Genomic DNA, 20,629 nt, shown 5'->3' on the forward strand with positions numbered 1-20,629 from the left:
AGGTGAGTATATATTTTTCTTTTTTATTAACTCCATACTTCTCTTTTAATAATAGTGATATATTTTTGTTAACCACTTAGCTTATTGTAATGCACATGTATAGCTTTATATATAATATTGCAAAGCTGTAGTAATCGATAGCAACCATATCGTCTTTCCCTAGCAATAACAAGAATTAACCCAGATCTTTAAATAATGGCTGTACATTATTGTAGCATAGTAGCTCAGTTTTAGCTGTCTTGCCGCACTGAAGTCCTGGGTTTACTTCCAGCAGGGGTGCTTTTGACACAAGTATATTGCCCCAGTGTATATGTTGTATTTCCTTCTACAAACACAGGCAAAGGCACAAACCCCAGGCCATCAAACTGCATAAAGAGACATTTTCTATTAAATTCCTCCCCCCCCCCCCCCCCATAAACTACTAAATTCCTTATTGTGCCCTGCATTTTAAAACAGTATCAATGGTAGCAATTGCAGTTATAACATTAGATTGTGAGCTCTGCTGTTAGAATGCTGATATGAATTAAACAAGTATTCTTTTTTTTTTTACCATGTGAAAAACAAAAACTGGAGGATGGTAAAGACTGCAAGCTCTGTGGAATAGCAATTTATTTGCACCGTTATGAAAAGCTCAACAATATTTATGTGACAGAGGAAACAAAATCAATTTGTTAGCTTTCGCTCTGCCCAAACAAAAATAAACAGCGTCGCTCGTTTCCTCTTCACATTATTCTCGCCATTCTCTGCAGCGTGTCAAGGGTTAAATCATTTTGACTAGTGATTATTTGAAAACACCACCGCTGGGCTGAAGCTGATAGGTTTAGACGTAATCCCAGTTTAAACGCCACTGTCACTATAGGGGGTTATTATCAGCTGTTCTTCTGCAGACTAGAGGAGGATGCGTTCGAGATCTGCATGTTTATGCGCAAGCCGTGCTATTGTCTCTCCTGACTTTCTAGTTTCGTAGATGTCACTTGAATAAAAATTGGAATATCCCTGCGCTTGCTGTACAGAGAGGTGAAAAAAAAAAAAAAGAAAAGGATTTGAATCACACACCTGGTTTATGTCAGAAAGGCACTAGGACCTTGAAGAACTATCCTGCCTTATGAGTCAGCCCTAGATCTGGAGCTCCTAACTCCTGAACCAGTGAATGAGAGGACAGACATGTGAATGGCTCAGCTGGGTTTCAAAGCACTTTGTGGACTGGACTGTGAGAGACTACGAAACCATTGGATCATCCAGGATTTCAGCACCTTGTAACTCTCACTTCTACACAGGCACAGGTGAGAAATAAACCTTGCATGCTTCAGTATCTGACCACTCATAGACTTACATGGGCTTCAAAGTTTTCAGTATTGCGAACACTAAATACAACCTTATGTTACATGTTTCTGCACTGATTCGGAACAAGACACAGTTTGCATTGTAGGCTGCAGCACTTCTCGAATGTTTCAGGCACTCCTAACCCTGAAGCTTTTTGCTTCGCTGGATTACATTCAAGCCTTCAGCAAATCTTGTTAGAAGTCTGTTTTGAGACAAGAATCCTATATTAGGGCATTTTCTGCATTCCCTTTGTAATTCTTCTTTATATATTTCATACCCCCTCCTTTTCAGTTTCAAACTGGAAGCCTAATACATTATATAATATAAAATGTTTTCAGAATTTTGTGGCAGGTATTATAAAAACATTTTATATATATGTATATATATATATATATATATATATATATATATATATATATATATAGATAGATAGATAGATAGATAGATAGATAGATAGATAGATAGATAGATCTATCTATTTATCTATCTATCTAGCTATATATATATAATTATTAATTGAAAATTATATATATATAAAATTTTTTTTTTTTTTTTTACACAACCTACTTTTTAATAGAAGTTTCGAATATTTTAGGAAATATCCTAGGTGTGGTAAAGCTACAGGTAAACCGTCTTCTATAATACTATTAATTAACCCTTCGAAAAAGGCAGAGCAGTGCCCAGTAGGTTTGTAATGCCAATGCGTCGTAACATGCGTAGCAGGCACATAACTCCTTGTCACCTGGCACCGTGGCACGCATCAAAATGACATCCAAACTCCATCAAGAGTTAAGAAGAGCTTGTTATTAAGTGCTTGCTGTTCTGCGTAATCTTCTTTTGTTGCCAGTGTTCCGCCTGCAAAGCTGGTGGATAGCAAAGTAACTTCTTACCGGATAAACGTTGGGTGTTTTCACGCATTAAAGCGCATTAAGTTAAGGCTTGTAGGGTATTAGACAAGGTAAAGTCTGCCAGCTTGTAGCTACGCCAGAAACTGGGTAATGCTGGTTTTCAAATTCTACCTGGTGTTGTATTCTCCTATAAATATGCACGGTACACATCTAACAAATTACAACTTGTAATTCAGGTTTTCAGCACGCTACACTTAACACGTAATATACTTTTTTAAATATTAAAAAGCATTATTGTTTTTCCTTTTTGGGGCTTTAGTTTGTGATTTTTTTTTTTTTTAAGAATTTGACTGTGAAACAAGGCTGAAAATTGTACTTTGCGGCAGGGTGTGAAAGTAATGACAAAATAGGGGTGGAGTGCCCTTTACGTCCAGTTTTTTAAAGTAATGTTCAGCAACATCATGATATTAAGCCAGCGTTGCCATAGAGGTATTGTGTTCAATATGCTGTGGTTTTTGATGAAACAAAGGGATACTCTAGAAAAAAAAAGTCAGTGGAAAAAAAAGGAACATAAAATCAATCTGTTGGCAGTCTGGAGCTCATTTCTATAATAAGATGACTGTAGTGTAGTAGTCTGCAGAGCAAGTGTGCCTATTGTATACAGCACATGCCTGGAAAGGGATGTTCTGTTGATGCCAAAGGCACATATCACTTGATTTTTTTTTTTTATATGAAATGGTTACAGACAAGAGTAACAGAGACAGCTTGGAGGGTTGGATTGTTCCCATACTAGCCCTGGATTCTTTGCCAGTAGTAATTAACTACTCCGCCTGAATGCAGCAACAGATGTCAGCAAAGCTGTGATTTGTGCATTTTTGTACACCTTGGATGGGCTTATGCTGTGTACAGTACACATACTTTGTGGGTGATTGTAAGAAGCAATAAAAGTACTAGTGGTTTGGCATTAGTGAATAGTATTGAAATTCCTTTAAGAAAGAATTCTATACAATGTCTATCTATTGAAGCATCTTAAAGTAATTTCCTGTTATCATCCTGAAATGTAGACCTAACGTGGGGTTGCAATTTATACCATTGATGAAAGAAAACAATTGTAGTGGAAAGCCACCTAGAAAGCAGCTGGCAAATGATATTTCAATGTTCTGATGACATCTAGATGCTGCAAGTGTTATAGAAATCTCAAAGCACAACCCTAGTGCTTATAATCCTCCAAATTTCAGTTTGGTTGGAAAGACCCCTTTCACTTTGGGAGCACAGCCGCCCATTTTAACTGTGCTTTAGCGCTGTTTAAGAGGCACTTTTTGGGCTTCTTGCGGGGGATAAAAATTTAGGGGGTTAAAAACTCCTGTGTTGCCGCACTTCGGAAGCACTTTTCAGGAGCTTCTGAAGCACTGCCCATTCATTCCAATGGGCAGGGCATTTTGGGAGAGCTAAATACTGCGCTCCCAAACTGCCCCATAGATGCTGCTTGCAGAACTTTTCAGGAAACGTCCTGCAAGCGCACCGACCCAGTGTGAAAAGTCACACTTGAATGAATGAGAGCCGGTTTTCAGGCACTTAGCAGAGGTTATTTCCAGGGCTAAAGCACCTGAAAACCACTCCAGTGTGAAAGGGGTCTAAAAGTTATGATAAACTGCAGAATGTAATTGGGTGGAAACAAAATGTTTTAATAGAAGGATCCCTTTCTAAGAGTTGATATCTGTTTGTGTATGACCAACCTAAGTGCTACCCGGATGTCATTATTTCAATTAGGAAGTTTACTCTACATTCCATCAGGCAATGTGATATTTACCAACACTGAGCATATTCTGTTTAGAAATTCAAAGGTGGCAGTGGAAGTTTTGCGCAAACATTAGTTGTATTGCTGGGAGTTTCTTGGTGTTTCATTAAAGTAAGTTGCTATAGGTGACGAGAAGAGCCATTTGTGAATAGACTTGTGAATTTTGCTTGTAATGTGAATACCTATATACACCATATCAACTACAGGGTGCCCTAGATCATCCTTCTCTAGGCCCTGCCTAATAAAGGGAAACATAAAATGATTTTATGAATCCAGAAAGGACAGCTTGATTGACACCCAACTGGGGGCATGGCTATTTAGCTGCATTGGAAATTGCTGTGTGTTTACAAATGGAGTACTGGATCATGTTCTAATTTTCAATAAAACACAGTTACAGTAATTTAAGAAATTTTACTTTTCTGTCACTTATCTTTGATATGCCTCTTTTCTATTACCCAAGGCAGTTTCGTAAATGGCCTGATGTGAAGACTGTATATGTAAAAATACAATTCAATAATTTTTTTGTTAATTTGAATGAATATGCAATCTGTAAGCAGCATTGGTAGGCAGTAAACCAATCAGAAGTTTGCTTCAGGATACAAAATAATTGCTATGGTTACTTATTGTAAACAACTAATATTGTTCCTATGACCCTACAAGTCTTAAAGTGGAAGGAAAAAGGCAAAAGTGACAGCTGTTGCAAGGGAGAAGAATCATAGCATGCTCTCACAGGGGGAAAGGGAGCAGCTTGAGCTTGGGGTCCCATTTGCACCATGTTGCATGATACACCCTAAGTATAAGTGTAATATGGTCCAAAAAGTGGAGTATTCCTTTAAAAAACCTTTAATTCCTCCACCCTAGCAGTCACATGATGGCACAGCTCCAGCTCCCCTGTGTCAACGAGTGGCTCCACCACAGGGCTAAATTGCACAGAGCCATGACATCACCCATTAGTTTGCAATGCTCCCCTATTGCCAACAATCTTTCCCACCATCCACAGCATCCGTTTATTGGCACCGGGGAGCTGGAGCTGTGTGATCACATGACTGCTCCAAATCATTTTTTTTTAAAAAAAGCTATTTACTCTGAGTTGTTTTACAAACTATATGCATTCAAGCAGGGCGGAGGCAATATTTGGTCATGTTAGCCTTTCCTTCTACTTTAATTTTGAGTGATAACCTTAGTCTGGTACATTTGCTATATAAACTTGTTCATTGGCTGGCTGTTTTTTTTTTTTTATAATCTTTTTTATTTAACTACAGCTGATGTGGAGCTAATGTTTTTCAGCTTATGTAAAAATCTGACATATGGCATATTTCTTTAGATGAAGGAATAGAGGTGGTTGCCAACAGATACTGAATGTTAAGGCGTATTTTAGTGCAAACTGGTAACTAAACTTTAACCTTAAATTAGCAACCTGAATTGGACCCTATTTTATTATAATGAAAAAATGGGGGCATGAGTTTAAACCCTTCCCCTCAAGGGATGGTGACAGTGCCCATATGTTCTCCTGTCTTTTTTCTCTTGTCACCTTGGGATCACATGAAGCTGACATGGAGAAGATTTTTTTAGGGATAAAACATATCAGGAGAGACTGCATGAACTTAATATGTACAGTCTGGAGGATTGAAGGGAAAGGGGTGATACGAAACCAGGGTTGCCAACATTTTAAGTGTAAATCAAGTAAATTACTTTGTTATAGATATTGTCAGTGCTTCCATATCATGTTTATACTGTTCAAATATTCACTGTGTTAGTTTTCAATAGGAGTTCTGTAATTTGTCAAGTTGCCAGTAACAAATGTGCTCCAACAGTAAATTTTCCATGTTTTGTCAGTAAAAAATGCTGCGGGAGGTTGGCAACCCTGCACGAAACCTTTAAATATATCAAGGGGGTGAATAATGTTCAAGAGGGTAGTATTTTCAATATGGAGCCATGATTAAGAATACGGGGACATGACCTCAAACTAGCAGAAAGAAAGCTTGAAACTCATCTTAGAAAGGTTTATTTTACAGAAATAGTACTTAGTAATTGAAATAGACTTCCAGCAGGGGTAGTGAGTCAGTCAACAATTCAAACTTGCTTGGGACAAACCTAAATCTATACTATATATCTATCACTAACTTACTGTTCTATGAAAGATTATTAGAAGGTGCTGCTCACTTCTACAAAGGACTGATAAGATACTGTAGGTGCCACTCAACAGTTTCTCTTTTGCGTAATCCTGCCCTCACCTTTATGTGGCTGTGTCATCTTCTCGGAGGAGTTAGATTTTATTTTGATTTCTATAGTTAGAGTTTTAGTGGTTAAACTGTTTTTTCAACAAATTCCTTTACTTGATAGTTAAATATCAATTTCGTTTTAAATTCTGATAATAAAGCGCCACCACCAATTTTGTAGCCCAATACGTCTGTCCTGTGTATTTCTTAATTTTGTCAGTTTGGTTTATGCAGTGCTCCCTATAATCCCATGGGGCTGGTGCTAAAAATTGGTTGCCCTTATGCTGTCATGCACATCATCAATTTTGTGACCTATCATTGGCTGTCATCTCCATCTGTCCTTATGCGAACAGATAATGGTGCAGGATAGAGTTGTGTTTTCTATCTGCTGATGTTCAAATATAAGCTTACACATAGTGTCCTGAAGGAAATTGTGTTCATTATTGAGATGAATGGAGGTCTGCTGACAGGTTGGCATATTTCTGCGGGTCTGATTTAATCTTGGATTTGCTTCACATATTTTTTAAATTCCATTTGTCATTTGTTAGAAAATGAAGGCAACCATTTGATTGATATTGTGAGTGGGAATATAAGTTCCTCTCCAACTTTTTTTTCTTTGTGAGTAGAATCTAAGTGATGTTAGCAAAGAAAAGTAAAAATATTTATTATAGCCTAATCAAATTTGTGCTGTGAATGAGAATTAGTTCCACCATTCATCAAGAGAGATTTTGTTAAATAACTCACATGCATCGTAAGGCTAAGGTAGACATTATTTGAATGATGAAAAATAAAGACATGCACAAACATAGCTACAGCATACAAACAAATGTTTATCACACGGCACATATTCAAATGTTCAGTTTACAGACCTAAGGGCAAAGTAGACATCTTACATCAGTATGAATGACATTATTATTCCCAAAAAAAAAAAAAAAACATGTTGTTCTGTGTGCTCTACATTTCAGATGATCTATTTTAAAGGGATAGTCAAGGTTAGTACACTCCCCTTTCCTAGCTAGAGCCCACCACCCTGCAAGATCTGTTTCTTGGGTGGTCCCTCCTCCTCCCACCAATACCTCAACACCACTTCTGCTTTGCTGCTATTTACTGAAGCCCAGAGGGCTACAGAAGCTTGGAAACAGAGTGAAAGCATTGTTAGATCGTATGCCCTTATCACCTGGATTTTGTTAACTGGAAGATCGGGAGTCCCAATTCGAGGAAACTATGCTGTTTTATCAATAGAGGATGCAATTCTTAAAACAGGTTCAACTCAGCTATTCAGCCTCACCGGACTATGACCCTTTCCAGTATTATAGGACACGCGTTTGATTTTTGATTTGATTTACGGATTTGTACCTCCCAGCAGACGGTACTCTTCATACTTTTCACATATCATTATCAAGCCTACACATTTTAAAATGCTAACATTCATGTTCCAAGTCTGTGTACATTCATTCTGACTATCGATTCTGACTGACTTTGCTACGTTTTCTATATGCCACAATGGTATTCTAAATACTTTACAACAATTACCAGGATAATATCTCAAAAGCTGTGTGTATACAATTATTCAACAGTTATGTTGGTAGGACCATCCTCTACCTCTCTGAAGGCCTGATCTTTATCCAGTTATTATTTAATGTATATCTAGAAACATACATCTATACAGGCATACTCCACTTTTTTACGTACACAATGGGGTTTATTTACTAAAGTTGTAAAATCAGGCTCACTTCTGCATAGAAACCAATGAGTTTCTAACCCCAGGTTGTTCCGTTAAGCTTTGGTAATAAAACCTGGAAGCTCATTGGTTTCTATCCAGAAGTGAGCCTGATTTTGCACTTTCCAGCTTTAGTAAATAAAGCCCATTGTGTATTTAAAAGTGGGGTATGTCTGTACCAGTTTTCATTTGAAGCACCCTAAATATTTTCAATTATTTTGGTACTTTTTGAAAAAGATGTTTGTGTGTGTATATGTATGTTAGCATGTGTGCATATATATATATATATATATATATATATATATATATATATATATATATATATATATATATATATATATATATATATATATATATATATATAAACTTTTTACCCTGTTTTGATATTGTATTAACTGCCCTTAGTCACAAAATGGCAGCAATCTTTTATCCCCAGAAGCCTAGTGTATCATTGGCAGAATTCTAGGTAGAACAAGATGGAGTCAATTTATAAAGGAAGAGTTGCCAGCAGCATGGGTCTGCTATAGATTATTTGGCTAAAGCACAGTTTCATATTTTAGTTACATATACTCACATTGTAGCATTTACTTGGCTTTTGAGAAACAGGAAAAGATTAACAATTTCAAATGTAGCCTCGAGTGAATTCATGACATGACTATTTTGGATTATGCCTAGTATACCATGGTGCATTTGGACTTTGAAGATGGATATTGATTTACCCAAGCATTTAATTTGTTTGTAATTGATTTTATGCTGTACATCAATTTGAACTCCCAAGCAAGGTTAGGGAACATCCTTTGTTTTATATATATATATGACACACGTCATAGTATTAACTCTCTTGACTAGACCATTTACATTGACACAAGGTGTAAATCCATCCCTCTTTTTCCATCAGTGTTGACAACATAAAAAATGCAAAAACTCATAGCAACTCATTAGAACTTATGGATTCGGTTTGGCCATGAGAAAAAAATGGTTAGTTTTGCACACCATCAATGCACTTTGCACTGCTATTGAATGAGCCCACATATGTATACCATATTTATGGCCTAAATGTTTGTTTATTGTATTCTTCACTAGTACATTACATCAGTTTAATTTTCAGATAGCTTTCTCATTTAGGCAAGATGTTGGCCAGATTTGATAGCATTAAATAAACTATTTGAAAGTGGCATATGGAATTAGAATAAACTCTAGTTATCCAATTACTTTGTTTAATGAAATATTTTTTGTAGATTTTTCAACAATTACACTACCTGGGCTAGAGAATACTTAGAAAATTTAAAATGACACATTTGTGGTATGCATCCATTGGTCTTACTAGGTCTTTGTGAATCAGGTTGTTTTCATCTTTCCCAAATATTATTTTTATTCCACCGATATCTTCACCCAGATCTGCCCAAAGTCCTCTACCTGCTTGAAGTCATTAAAGTAAGATTATAGGAATTAACAAGGGAGGTTGAAGAAATGCCCTCCTTTTCCTAGAACACTTTTAATTAGTATAGGGAATAATATAAAAAAACTGGAGCAAAACAATGTAAAGCTTCTCCATAACAACCACTTGGATTCAAAATTGTGTTCCATGGTGCAGATAAGATAGAACTTTAGGTCAATTGGCAGCAATCATATTTTCCCTTTTTGTAAAAAAAGAACTCCTTAATAGTCACTGCACTGCTTCTAATATATAGGTTTATGTACACATGAGCCTGGCTATTTTGTGGGTGGGGGACAGTGTTCCCCATAGCAACCAAAACGAATTGTTAAAATGAAAGCTTGATGTAGCCTTGCTGTGAGATAGCCAACAAAAAAGTGGTAAATTCGGTCCCATATAGCAAATAGATATACAAACTAGGGCAAATTGATTTTTTTTCTTTTATTTTAAATGGAAGAAACTAAGAAAGGTTCTTGTAGGTATGTTTTAAGGTGAAGACAAGCCAAAGGTAATTAACATTTTACAATGGTGTAGTGTTTCTGTCACCCACTTGTGGAGGTGATCTACAAATCTGTAAATAATAGAGGTCGACAGACTGTTTTTATATAATTACTAAACCTAAATGTGGATTTCAATGGTATTAACCTATTAAAGTGACAAATGGGCAATTTGAGAGATGGCTCAAACAGATCAGTAAGTATTCAAACAAGTCAGAAACTGAAGAATCTGTATTTTTCCTGATTAATTATGAATACTTTTTTGGCATAATTTTGCTGATTCTTCAATATCTGTAAGTAAATATACTCTATTTCATTCAAAGTATAACTGCATTTTCACTAAATATTTTGCATGTGTATTTATCTCTGCAGCCTCTGAAATATGTAGCATAAGGGGTTACCTTTTCTAAAGATAAATTCTCCTTCCAGCGTCATGGTCTAGATCTGTATTTGCATCCAACTTTGCTGTAAGGTTTTTTTCCTGGCTACCACTAGAGGGTGCAGTTTGGTGACAGGAGGCCTGTACTGCACTGATCTGAATAAGCAATCTGTTTTCCAGGAGCCCAGCAGGAGGCAGCAGGCATTATTGCTGGAAACACAAAATGTCATCAGTAAGGATAACACATTATTTTTACTTTTATTTTCTTTTCTTTTTTTTTGTCCAGTGGCTGCTAGACAAAAGTACATATGTATAATTTTTAGAAAAAATGAATTCATGCTATTCATAACCAATGCAATGCCAACACCCTCTGCAATAGTTTGACTGACAAGTGCTCAGTCATACAAAAATGTACCCAAATCAATTTTATATCTTTTTTTTAAACATTTATCTTTCTTTTTATGGTATTAAAAAAAAAAACTTTTTATTTTTTAATAAATGAAGGAAACATATTAAACATATTTTGAGAAAAAAAAAGTTTCCTTTACTTTCTGATGTAAAACGTATATATATAAAAAAAAAATGCAAACACCCCAAAATCATTCTTTTTAAACTTCAATGGTTTTTATTGGTATAAAGTTGAACACATACAATAAACATCACAGAGTATATTTAAATGGTTGTCTTGAGCAACTTTCAATGTTTATATGCAATAAAGTAAGCAATTTCTGGATGAGTTGTACGGTTCATAAAAAATTGTTTATAAGTAGCATAACTTAGGTTAAGATTAGGAAGAGTAACATTAATAACAATAAAGAAAAGGAAAGGGGAGAACATAAAACAAAAATGTAATACTAAAACAGTGGTATCCCATAGATTGACATTAGGTCAAGGATAATACTTAACAAGAATGCAACAACACAAAGTATCCCTCAAGTATCTAATAAAACCATAAGAGCACTTGTTTCCCATATTTTGCCACTATGTTCAGCCTCTATAATTGGATGTGAACCATGTATTACAGCTAGACCACTTGGCCCTCATTTTTTGATCATTTCCCTGAGCTGCTGCAAACATCAGTTCATACGTAGCGTGGGAATTAGTTGTCTCAATTACTTCCTTGAGTGTGGGTGGGTTGGGTTCCTTCCAGTGTCGCAGTATAGCCAATCTTTACTAAGGAGAATGTGTGTAACTATGGTTCTTGTTTGAGGTGGTATATGTTCTATACCTAATGACAGTAGCGCCACAGCTGCGTTGGGAGTGATTTGCGACCCTATGAACTTAGAGATTAGGTTGAATACTTTGGACCATATTGATTGTAAGCCAGAACATTTCCACAGGACATGGTGCAACGTGCCTGATTTGCGACCCTATGAACTTAGAGATTAGGTTGAATACTTTGGACCATATTGATTGTAAGCCAGAACATTTCCATAGGACATGGTGCAATGTGCCAGAACATGCCAGAACATTTCCACAGGACATGGTGCAACATGCCTGATTTGCAACCCTATGAATTTAGAGATTAGGTTGAATACTTTGGACCATATTGATTGCAAGCCAGAACATTTCCACAGGACATGGTGCAACGTGCCTGATTTGCGACCCTATGAACTTAGAGATTAGGTTGAATACTTTGGACCATATTGATTGTAAGCCAGAACATTTCCATAGGACATGGTGCAATGTGCCAGAACATGCCAGAACATTTCCACAGGACATGGTGCAACATGCCTGATTTGCAACCCTATGAACTTAGAGATTTGGTTGAATACTTTGGACCATATTGATTGTAAGCCAGAACATTTCCACAGGACATGGTGCAACGTGCCGGTTTCGCCACATTTCCTCCAGCAGAGGGGAGAAGTTTGCGGGTCAAATTTAAAGATTCTATGTTGTGTTAAATACCATCTCAGCAATATTTTGTGGGTTACCTCCCATAGATTAGAGCTCTTAGTCACAGTAAAGGTAATTTTCAGAGCTGTTTGCCTTTGAGCCTTGGAATACGCTGCACCTATGTCCTGTCCCCATGCTTTGATGCTGGTAGATTTTGTAAATATCTTCTTGGTGTTTAGAAGGCAGTACAAAATCATTATTTTTTAAGAAAATAGACACCTTTATTTTGTGCCACAATATTCTAAGTGTCCCTTAGTTTCCTGGAGATTAGTATTGTGTTGCACTGAAATTGCAACTATTTACAATGGCTGGATGTTATTGATAAACACAAATTACTTTACCTCCCCCCCACCCCGTTAAATTCTCTTTCTTCTCCTTCCGTCTTTCCCCTTTATATTTATTATCGCTTTGTTTGCCAATTACAGCTCTATGCCTTTTTGCTTATGATCTGCTCTGTCAGATAGCTGTGGAATCGCAGGCACTGTGGGGTTGATTTACTAAAGTCAAATAGACTGTACACTTTGCAAAGTTGCATTCTGCAAGTGCAGTTGCTCCAGAGCTTAGTAAATGAGCAGAAACTCTGCTGACGTCCATCATCCAATCATGTGCAAGAAAAAATTCAGTTTTTTTTTTCTTTGCACGTGATTGGACATTCTTTGCAAAGGTAATCTTTGTAAATACCTAATTTACTAAGCTCTGGAGCGATGGCATTTACAGAGTGCAACTGCACTTTGTAACGTGCACGGTCCATTTGCCCTTAGTAAATCAACCCCTGTGTGTCTACCTAGGTCACTCACCAATGGTAATCACTAGGATGTTTTTAAATACTTGATCAGAATAACTACTCCCCCTGACTGACCTTTAATTACAATGGGCAATCAATAAGTGATTAATGTATGTGTGAAACCTAAAGCTTTAAACGCTTAATAAAAGTATAGTAAGGACGTTTATACTAGACAAAATGTTTCATGACAGAAGACAGAATAATAGACTGTTAGTTTGTATGATTCAGGTCATCTATGCTGAACATGGACTCTGAAAGAAATCTTTCCCTTCCTGTGTTTGTGTAAATCAGCGCATCTGCACAGCATCTGTACTCAGGACATGACCATGGGAGGGTAATCCCAAAAGTGTCTTTTATATAATATTTATGGTGGGACTGCCAGTACCTTAACTGTCTATACACTTATTACTCTTGTCGCCAAAATGTAAGATGGCATGTTTTTCATTATTTAGTCCTGCTAATAGCAATCCCCAATGTCATTTTTTTTTTTTTTTTTTACGCTTTGTCTTCATCTTTTTGATGTAACTAATGCCTTTATGCTATTTATTTGTACAGTGACGTAACAAGTGATGTTTAGTTTGGTCTTGAATAGCTCATTGCACTTTTGTGGTTATATGTAACACATTGGCCAACAAGCAGAATTAGGCTCGGTTCACACAGTACGCGCCACGACTTGCAGCGCTGCGACCTGCCGCGACCTCAGCGGTGACTTGCAAAACGAATTCTGTATAGAAGTCAATGCAAGTCGCCCGAAGTCGCCGCAAAAGTAGTACAGGAACCTTTTTTCTAAGTTGGAGCGACTCGAGTCGCTCCTATTAGAACGGTTCCGTAGTACAGAACGGGGCGCTACTTGTCAGGCGGCGAAGTCGCCTGGACAAGTCGCCCCTGTGTGAACCGAGCCTTAAGAGCAGGATCACAAAAATAAAATAAAATGAGGACAGCTGTTGGATACCTGAAATTTCAACAACTTCAAAGAAAATTGTACTTCCTACTTTCCTTTTTGTGTTTCTTATCGCCATTATGGGGATGGTTCATTAAGGGGGTTGTAAACCTCTGTCTTTTTTTTGTATACAAATAACAATGCCTATACTTACCTGCTATGTGCAATACTTTTGCACAGAGCAGCTCTGATCCTATTCTCCTCGGTAAGCCCCGCTGGCACTCCAGGACCCTCCTCTTCATCTGGTGCCCCCACAGAAAGCTACTTTCCATGGAGGCACCCGTGTGGGCTCGTATCCCGAGTCCTGCTGTTGTGTTCATTGTGTCTGCCACGCCCCCCGATCTCATGTCGCTGGATTTGATTGACATCGAGGAGCTATTGGCTCCTGCTGCTATAAATCTGTCCAATGAGGAGAGAGACAGTGGCTGGAGCGATGGATCGGGTTCAGGTAAGAAAAAAGGGGGTCTGGGGGGAGCTGCAGCACAGAAGGTTTTTCTCCTTAATGCATAGAATGCTTTAAAGTGGGAGTCCACCAGGACTCCGCGTTTTTTTTTTTTTTTTTTTAAAGCCAGCAGCTACAAATACTGCAGCTTCTGACTTTTAAAATAGCGACACTTACCTGTCCAGCGCGTCCGCGATGTCGGCACCCGAAGCCGATCTGTAGATCGTATCTCCGGTGCTGCCGCCGCCATCTTGGGTATGGGAATCAGGAAATGGAGCCTTTCGGCTTCATTTCCCGGTTCCCTACTGCGCATGCGCGAGCCGCGCTGCGCAATAAGGACGGTCCCCGCTGCCTCTGGGATCTGTGTGTTTTCCCAGCAGGCAGCGGGGCACTTGCGGGAAGGGGCGGGCACTTGCGGAAAGGGGCGTAATATACCCCCCTTTCCGCAGAGAGCTATCCCGGAAGTGGGTACAGATACCTGTACTGTACAGGTATCTGCACCCCCCTCCCCCCTGAAAGGTGCCAATTGTGGCGCCGGAGGGGGGGAGGGTTCCGATGAGCGGAAGGTCCACTTTAGGGTGGACCTCCGCTTTAAGGTGAAAAACTGTAAGGCTTTACAACCTCTTAAAAATATGAATCAAAAAATGTGGATTAAAGAGAAATCGCTGCCCATAACAATCAGAATGATCTTCTTAGTTAAATGAAAGGTGAAACCTGATTGGTCAGGTCACTGAATGGTCAGCAACTCAATGTGGTGAGTTCAGAGGATTTTAATTGGATTTGCTCTGGTGATTGAAGTTATTAGTTTCTAAAACTGAAAGGGAAGAAAGTTCCTAAATTTAGGTTAATAATATTCACTATTTATAACATCTTTGATGATTGAAAAATGCCTTTGCACTTATTATTATTATTATTATTTTTATTTATATATATATATATATATATATAATTTTCTGTATGATGATGAAAATAATAAAAGAACAGTAAGTAGGCAATTTTTCAAAGTTCAAGAATGTTCTAAATGGTGAATATTACTAAATTCTACCTAAAATGGGTAGGCATACATTTAGCAGTTGAGTTCTTGGATCTGATCTCGTCAGGGATATTATCTACATAAAGTGTGCATATTCATCCCAAATGTACATGTTTTGGTTCTGGTTGACCTCCACAGCCCAAAATGTTACCGGTAGAGTTTTTCTTTTTTTTTGGGTGACTCCAAAGTTATCCATACTTCTTCAGTACTTCAAATCTGACAGAGAAGCATGACCAGCAATATAAAGGATGCTGTACATTACTTCAAGCAGAGCTTTTGCCAAATGATTGGAAATAAGTATACATGAGCTATTTTACTTGCCTAAGGCCCTGTACACACGATTGGACTTTCCGACAACAAAATCGTGGATTTTTGTTGGAGAGGTATTGGCTCCAACTTGTTTTGCATACACACTGTCACACAAATGTTGGCCAACAATTGCGAACGTATTGACTTACAAGACGTACGTGATATGTCCATTGTAAAAGCTAGTTTTACAAGACCGAGCGATTCCGGCTCGTTCTTGCTTCCGAGCATGCGTGTTTGTACTTTGGACTTTTGTCTGATGGACTTGTGTACACACGATCGGAAAGTCCGACAACAAACATTTGTTGGCGGAAAATTTGAGAACAGGCTAGCCAACATTTGTTGGCAGAATGTCCGACCACAAATGTCCGATGGAGCATACACACAGTCAGACTTTCAGCCAACAAGCTCACATCCAACATTTCCCATTGGAAAATCCGATTGTGTGTAGGGTTTACTATCGATTTTGTCCAATCTTTTAGTCAACACACCTTTGCCACACTGCACAACCAGGGTGAAGACACCATTATGCCCTGTTTCAGCTGCAGCTTTCTGTGTCGTTTGGCAACAGTTTACATATTTTTTTTCCAGGGTGCATGCAGGTGTCACAGAAAGTTGTCATTAGAAATAGTGGTGCCACCTATATGGCTTTACAGTGATGTGTGATTCTGAAGGCTGAACAGAAAGTTACACATCATTTGCCAGGTAAAACTATTGACATGCAGTATGTGTAGTTTAATTGTGTATTTAATGGTTTGCCTGGAGTTCACCTTATGGACATTCAAGAGTAGTTATTACATCTGTCACTTTTTCACAAACAAATTTAGGATCCCCTTTTATTAATGATAGTTGCAAAACCATGTAATCTTCATTTAGTTGAATACTAGATTACTTATTTTTAAGTATGGACTTTGTTGAGCAAAGAATGTGAAAAGTGGAACTGAGATCTGCAACAAATCAAATCATTTTTACTGTTTACAGTCAGACTGCAGAGCTCTTGCACATATTTTACCATACTGTCATCTGCCATGCATATGTTCAACCACTGCCAACTTGGAATAATATATATACTTACAAGTCGTTTTACAAGGTTTTAAAGGGAACCCCTAAGGTTAGAAATACAGGAGCTGCTGTTGCTGACTTGTTTCTAAAGACGCAGACTTCATCAAGGCTATCATTGTAATCCTGGCCTTATAACCTAGTAAGTCACTGACCTAGAACCAGTATGTATTATGGGAGTTCAGAAAGTATTGTACTTTACTGAATGCAGTGCTGTGTACAGCATTGCAATTTGCTCTTTATTTAGAAAGCCATCTTTAAAGTGGTTGTAAAGGCAAGACATACAGGCATACCCCAATTTTAAGTACACAATGGGGTTTATTTACTAAAGCTGGAAAGTGTAAAATCAGGCTCCCTTCTCCATAGAAACCAATGAGCTTCCAGGCTTTATTACCAAAGCTTAATTGATCAAGTTGGGCTTAGAAGCTCATTGGTTTCTATGCAGAAGTGAGCCTGATTTTGCACCTTCCAGCTTTAGTAAATAAGCCCTATTGTGTACTTAAAAGCGGGGTATGCCTGTATTTTAACTCAATGCAGTCCCTGCATTAAGGTAAGGTAAAAATTGCCCAAGTAGTTATATTGCTCCCTCACCTCCATACATACTTACCTGAGTTCTGTATCGATCCAGTGTTGTGCCCATCTACAGCAGTGCTGTTTCTCTCTTTCCACCATCACAGACACAGTGACAGCAGTGGAAGGCATTGGCTCCTGCTGCTGTCAATCAAATTCCGTGAGAAGGGAATAGGGGGCAGGGCCAAGCTGTGTGTGTCTGTATTCACACACAGCCAGGCTAAGGAGCACACAGAGAAGAGGAGGAGCCGAGAGCACCGGAAGAGGATTCCAGAACTTGAATGAAAATCAGACAAGTACAATAGGTTATTGCAGCTTACCAGTTCTTATGCTGCGTACACACGAGCGGAATGTCCGTCAGAGAAAGTCAGACAGAAGCTTTTCATCGTATATTCCGATCGTGTGTATGCCTCATTGGACTTTTTACGTTGAAAATTCTGACGGACCTAGAAATAGAATAATATTAAATACTAAAAACTAAATATTTCCGACTGAACCAATTCCTATCGGGAAAACCGTTCGTCTGTATGCTGTTCCGACGGACCAAAAATTACGCATGCTCTGAAGCAAGTACGAGACAGAAGCTATTGGCTACTGGCTTTTGAACTTCCATTTTCTAGTCCCGTCACCACGTGTATGCAAGACAGTTTGAGTGTAAAAACCGGTCGGGTGAGCAGGGCATTAGATGTGATGATCGAATGATTTTCTTTTTCAGTTTTCTTTATTTTCATCTGGTGATCCAGTCAGTAAGATTGATGTTTTTCAACAGAAAAGCTCTACAGAAATGGGGCAAACCATTTAACACTGGTAGGGGTGCCTAAAAATTATCAGGTTTTTATTTACTGTATTTATTGGTGTATAACACGCACCTTTCCACCCTGTGAATCGGGTGCAAATAGTGTGTGCGTGTTATATGCCGATACTGCAATTTAGGCTGCCTGGGAGGGGAACGGGATGAGCGCCATCAGAGTACATACAAGACAAGAATCTCCTGTTTACTGTAATGGGAAGTCCCATCTCCTGGGCCGCCATTGGACCAGTGTTCTGTCTATTATAGAAGGTGGTCCAGGAGGCAGGACTTTGTATTAAAGAGGCTGCCGAGTAAACGGGAGATTCTTGCTGTGTGTAATCTGATGGCACTCTTCCCATCCCTCTCCCTGTCCCCTTCCGAGGCAGCAGTAATCTGAGGTGAGGCTGCAGATGGACATTGATCAGGCTGCATTCATGGCAATGGTGAGGCTGTATATGGGCATTGATGGGCAATTCTGAGGCTGTAGATAGGCATTGATCAAGCTGCATTGATAGGAAACTGTGTGGCTGCAGCTGGCATTGATCAGGCTGCAGATGGTATTGATCAGGCTGCAGATGGCATTGATCAGGCTGCAGATGGGCAATGGTGAGGCTGCAGATGGGCAATGGTGAGGCTGCATTGATGGGCACTGACCCTTATTTTGCTTCAAAGTTCTTTATTTAAAATTTACGTTTTTTCCTGAAACTTCCCACCTAAAATGAAGGTGCGTGTTATACGCTTGTGCGAGTTATATGCTGATAAATATGATATTTATGCAAAACCTTTATCCCAAAAGAAGGTAAACTGTTTGCTGCAACTAATTATAAAGTATTAGCTGGAGTTCAACTTTGATTTATTACTGTTTTTAAATCTACTAGTAATTCTAACACTCCCCTTCCTCCAGACTGACAATGTTGATGTCCAAATTAGCCTTCTGTATGCCTTCATCCAAAGAGGGGGCCCTCTGAAACAGGAGGTGTGTTGCTGGCCAGGTCACCAGGTGAAAAGAGAGACAAAAACCATGATTAAGGCCCGATGGCCGTAACGCGCAGTTTTTTGATTATTGTTCACATTCTCTCTTTTTCACATTGATTACATAGAGGTTTGCAGAGACTTCCCAGGCTGAGTGCTCTGTTCTTGAGGCTCGCCAGGCATTGCACAGGATGTAGTAGCTTGGATGCACCTGTCCCAGAGGGAAAAAAGGCTTAAAAAAATAAACCTGAACCTGATACAGCCAATGCATCTAAGGATTGGTAAAGTGCAATATAACACATTGTTGGTTTTGGGTGTAATAAGGTGCTTAAAATGATTGTACTTAAAGTGATTGTAATCAATCACCTTGTAAAACAACCCATTCAGTTTCAATAGAAATGAAAGGCAAAACATTTTTGTATAGATATAAAAAAAATATATATATATAAATAACTTTTTTATAAGTGATCACCTTCCCTCTGTTCTCAGCTGCATAAGAGTGTTTGCCAATGAATGGCTGTGCAGCAGGCGATCGGTGTATTAGAGTAAATGGAAAATATCACAATACAAAATAAACTAAAATATATTCAAAATATAGGTGCGCTTTCATTCAGCTAATAAGTTAATAGAAATTGTACTTGTTCTGTTCTTCTTTTCTTATCTAAAGCTTCATCTAAAACAAAACAAACTGGGTTGGCTGAGTGTACTAAAAACAAAATAGAAGTAAGGGCGTTCACATGGGTGGCTGTTTTTTTGTTTTTTTATTAATTTAATGTGTTGCATTAAGGAAATGGGGTTGATTTACTTAAGGGAAATAGCCTGTGCACTTTGGAAAGCCAAGTTGCACTCTGTAAGAGCAGTTGCTCCAGAGTGTAGTAAATGAGCAGAAGGTCTGCTGACTTCCATCCTCCAATCACGTGCAAGCAAAATGCTGTTTTTTATTTTTTTGTTTTATTTTCCTTGCATGTGATTGGATACTCTTTGCAAAGTAAAGCTTTACCGCATTTACTAAGCTCTGTAGCAACTGCACTTTGCAAAGTGCACAGTCTGTTTGCCTTTAGGAAATGAACCCCAGTCTGTCTATTTTGAATGAGCCCCATACCCACCTTTTAAAGACCTTCTTTACACCAATGGAGACTCAAAGTATGGTTTGAGTTTGTTGCTTAGAAGTACTATTAATGCTGCAGCAAGAAATACAAATATGACAATTGTATGCTTCCAAAATTTGGAGAAGGCCTTTTCTGTTCCACCTTAGCCCCTGTTCACACCAAATCTGACTTTAGAAATCATGCAACTTTACTTGAAATTGCACGATTTCAAAGCCACAGGTCAATGCGACTTCAAGTGCGACGTGGCTGACATCTTTGTAGTTTCATGCACAGATGTCTATGCAAGTTGCACCTAAAATCGCAAAAAATTGTATAGGAATCTCTTTTTCAAATCAGTTGGCATCACAGTGATTTGAACAGTTCCTTGGATGACAATAGGGTGCGGCTTGTCTTGTGATTTGGACCTGTCAAATCACATGACAAGTCGCACTGGTGTAAAAGGGGGCTGACTGTTCTACTATGTACAAAGCCATGTCCATAAAGACAAGGTTTAATGAGTTTGGGGTAAC

The 20,629-nt window shown here is 38.4% G+C and overlaps 1 protein-coding gene across 3 annotated transcripts in view; it reads left to right on the plus strand.

Moving 5' to 3' along the window:
• The first annotated feature begins 885 nt into the window (after positions 1-885).
• The window catches only part of NGF (nerve growth factor), a 152,259-nt gene continuing 132,515 nt past the window's right edge, over positions 886-20,629 (plus strand). For all 3 annotated transcript variants that reach the window (XM_077481629.1, XM_077481630.1, XM_077481631.1), the window contains exon 1: positions 886-1,283. The gene's annotated coding sequence lies outside the window, so the exon portion shown is untranslated. The remainder of the gene's footprint in view (positions 1,284-20,629) is intronic.

The sequence above is a fragment of the Lithobates pipiens genome, unplaced genomic scaffold (genome assembly GCF_037356315.1).
Source record: "Lithobates pipiens isolate NorthernLeopardFrog02 unplaced genomic scaffold, aLitPip1_a1.2 Scaffold_16, whole genome shotgun sequence".
NCBI lineage: Eukaryota > Metazoa > Chordata > Amphibia > Anura > Ranidae > Lithobates > Lithobates pipiens.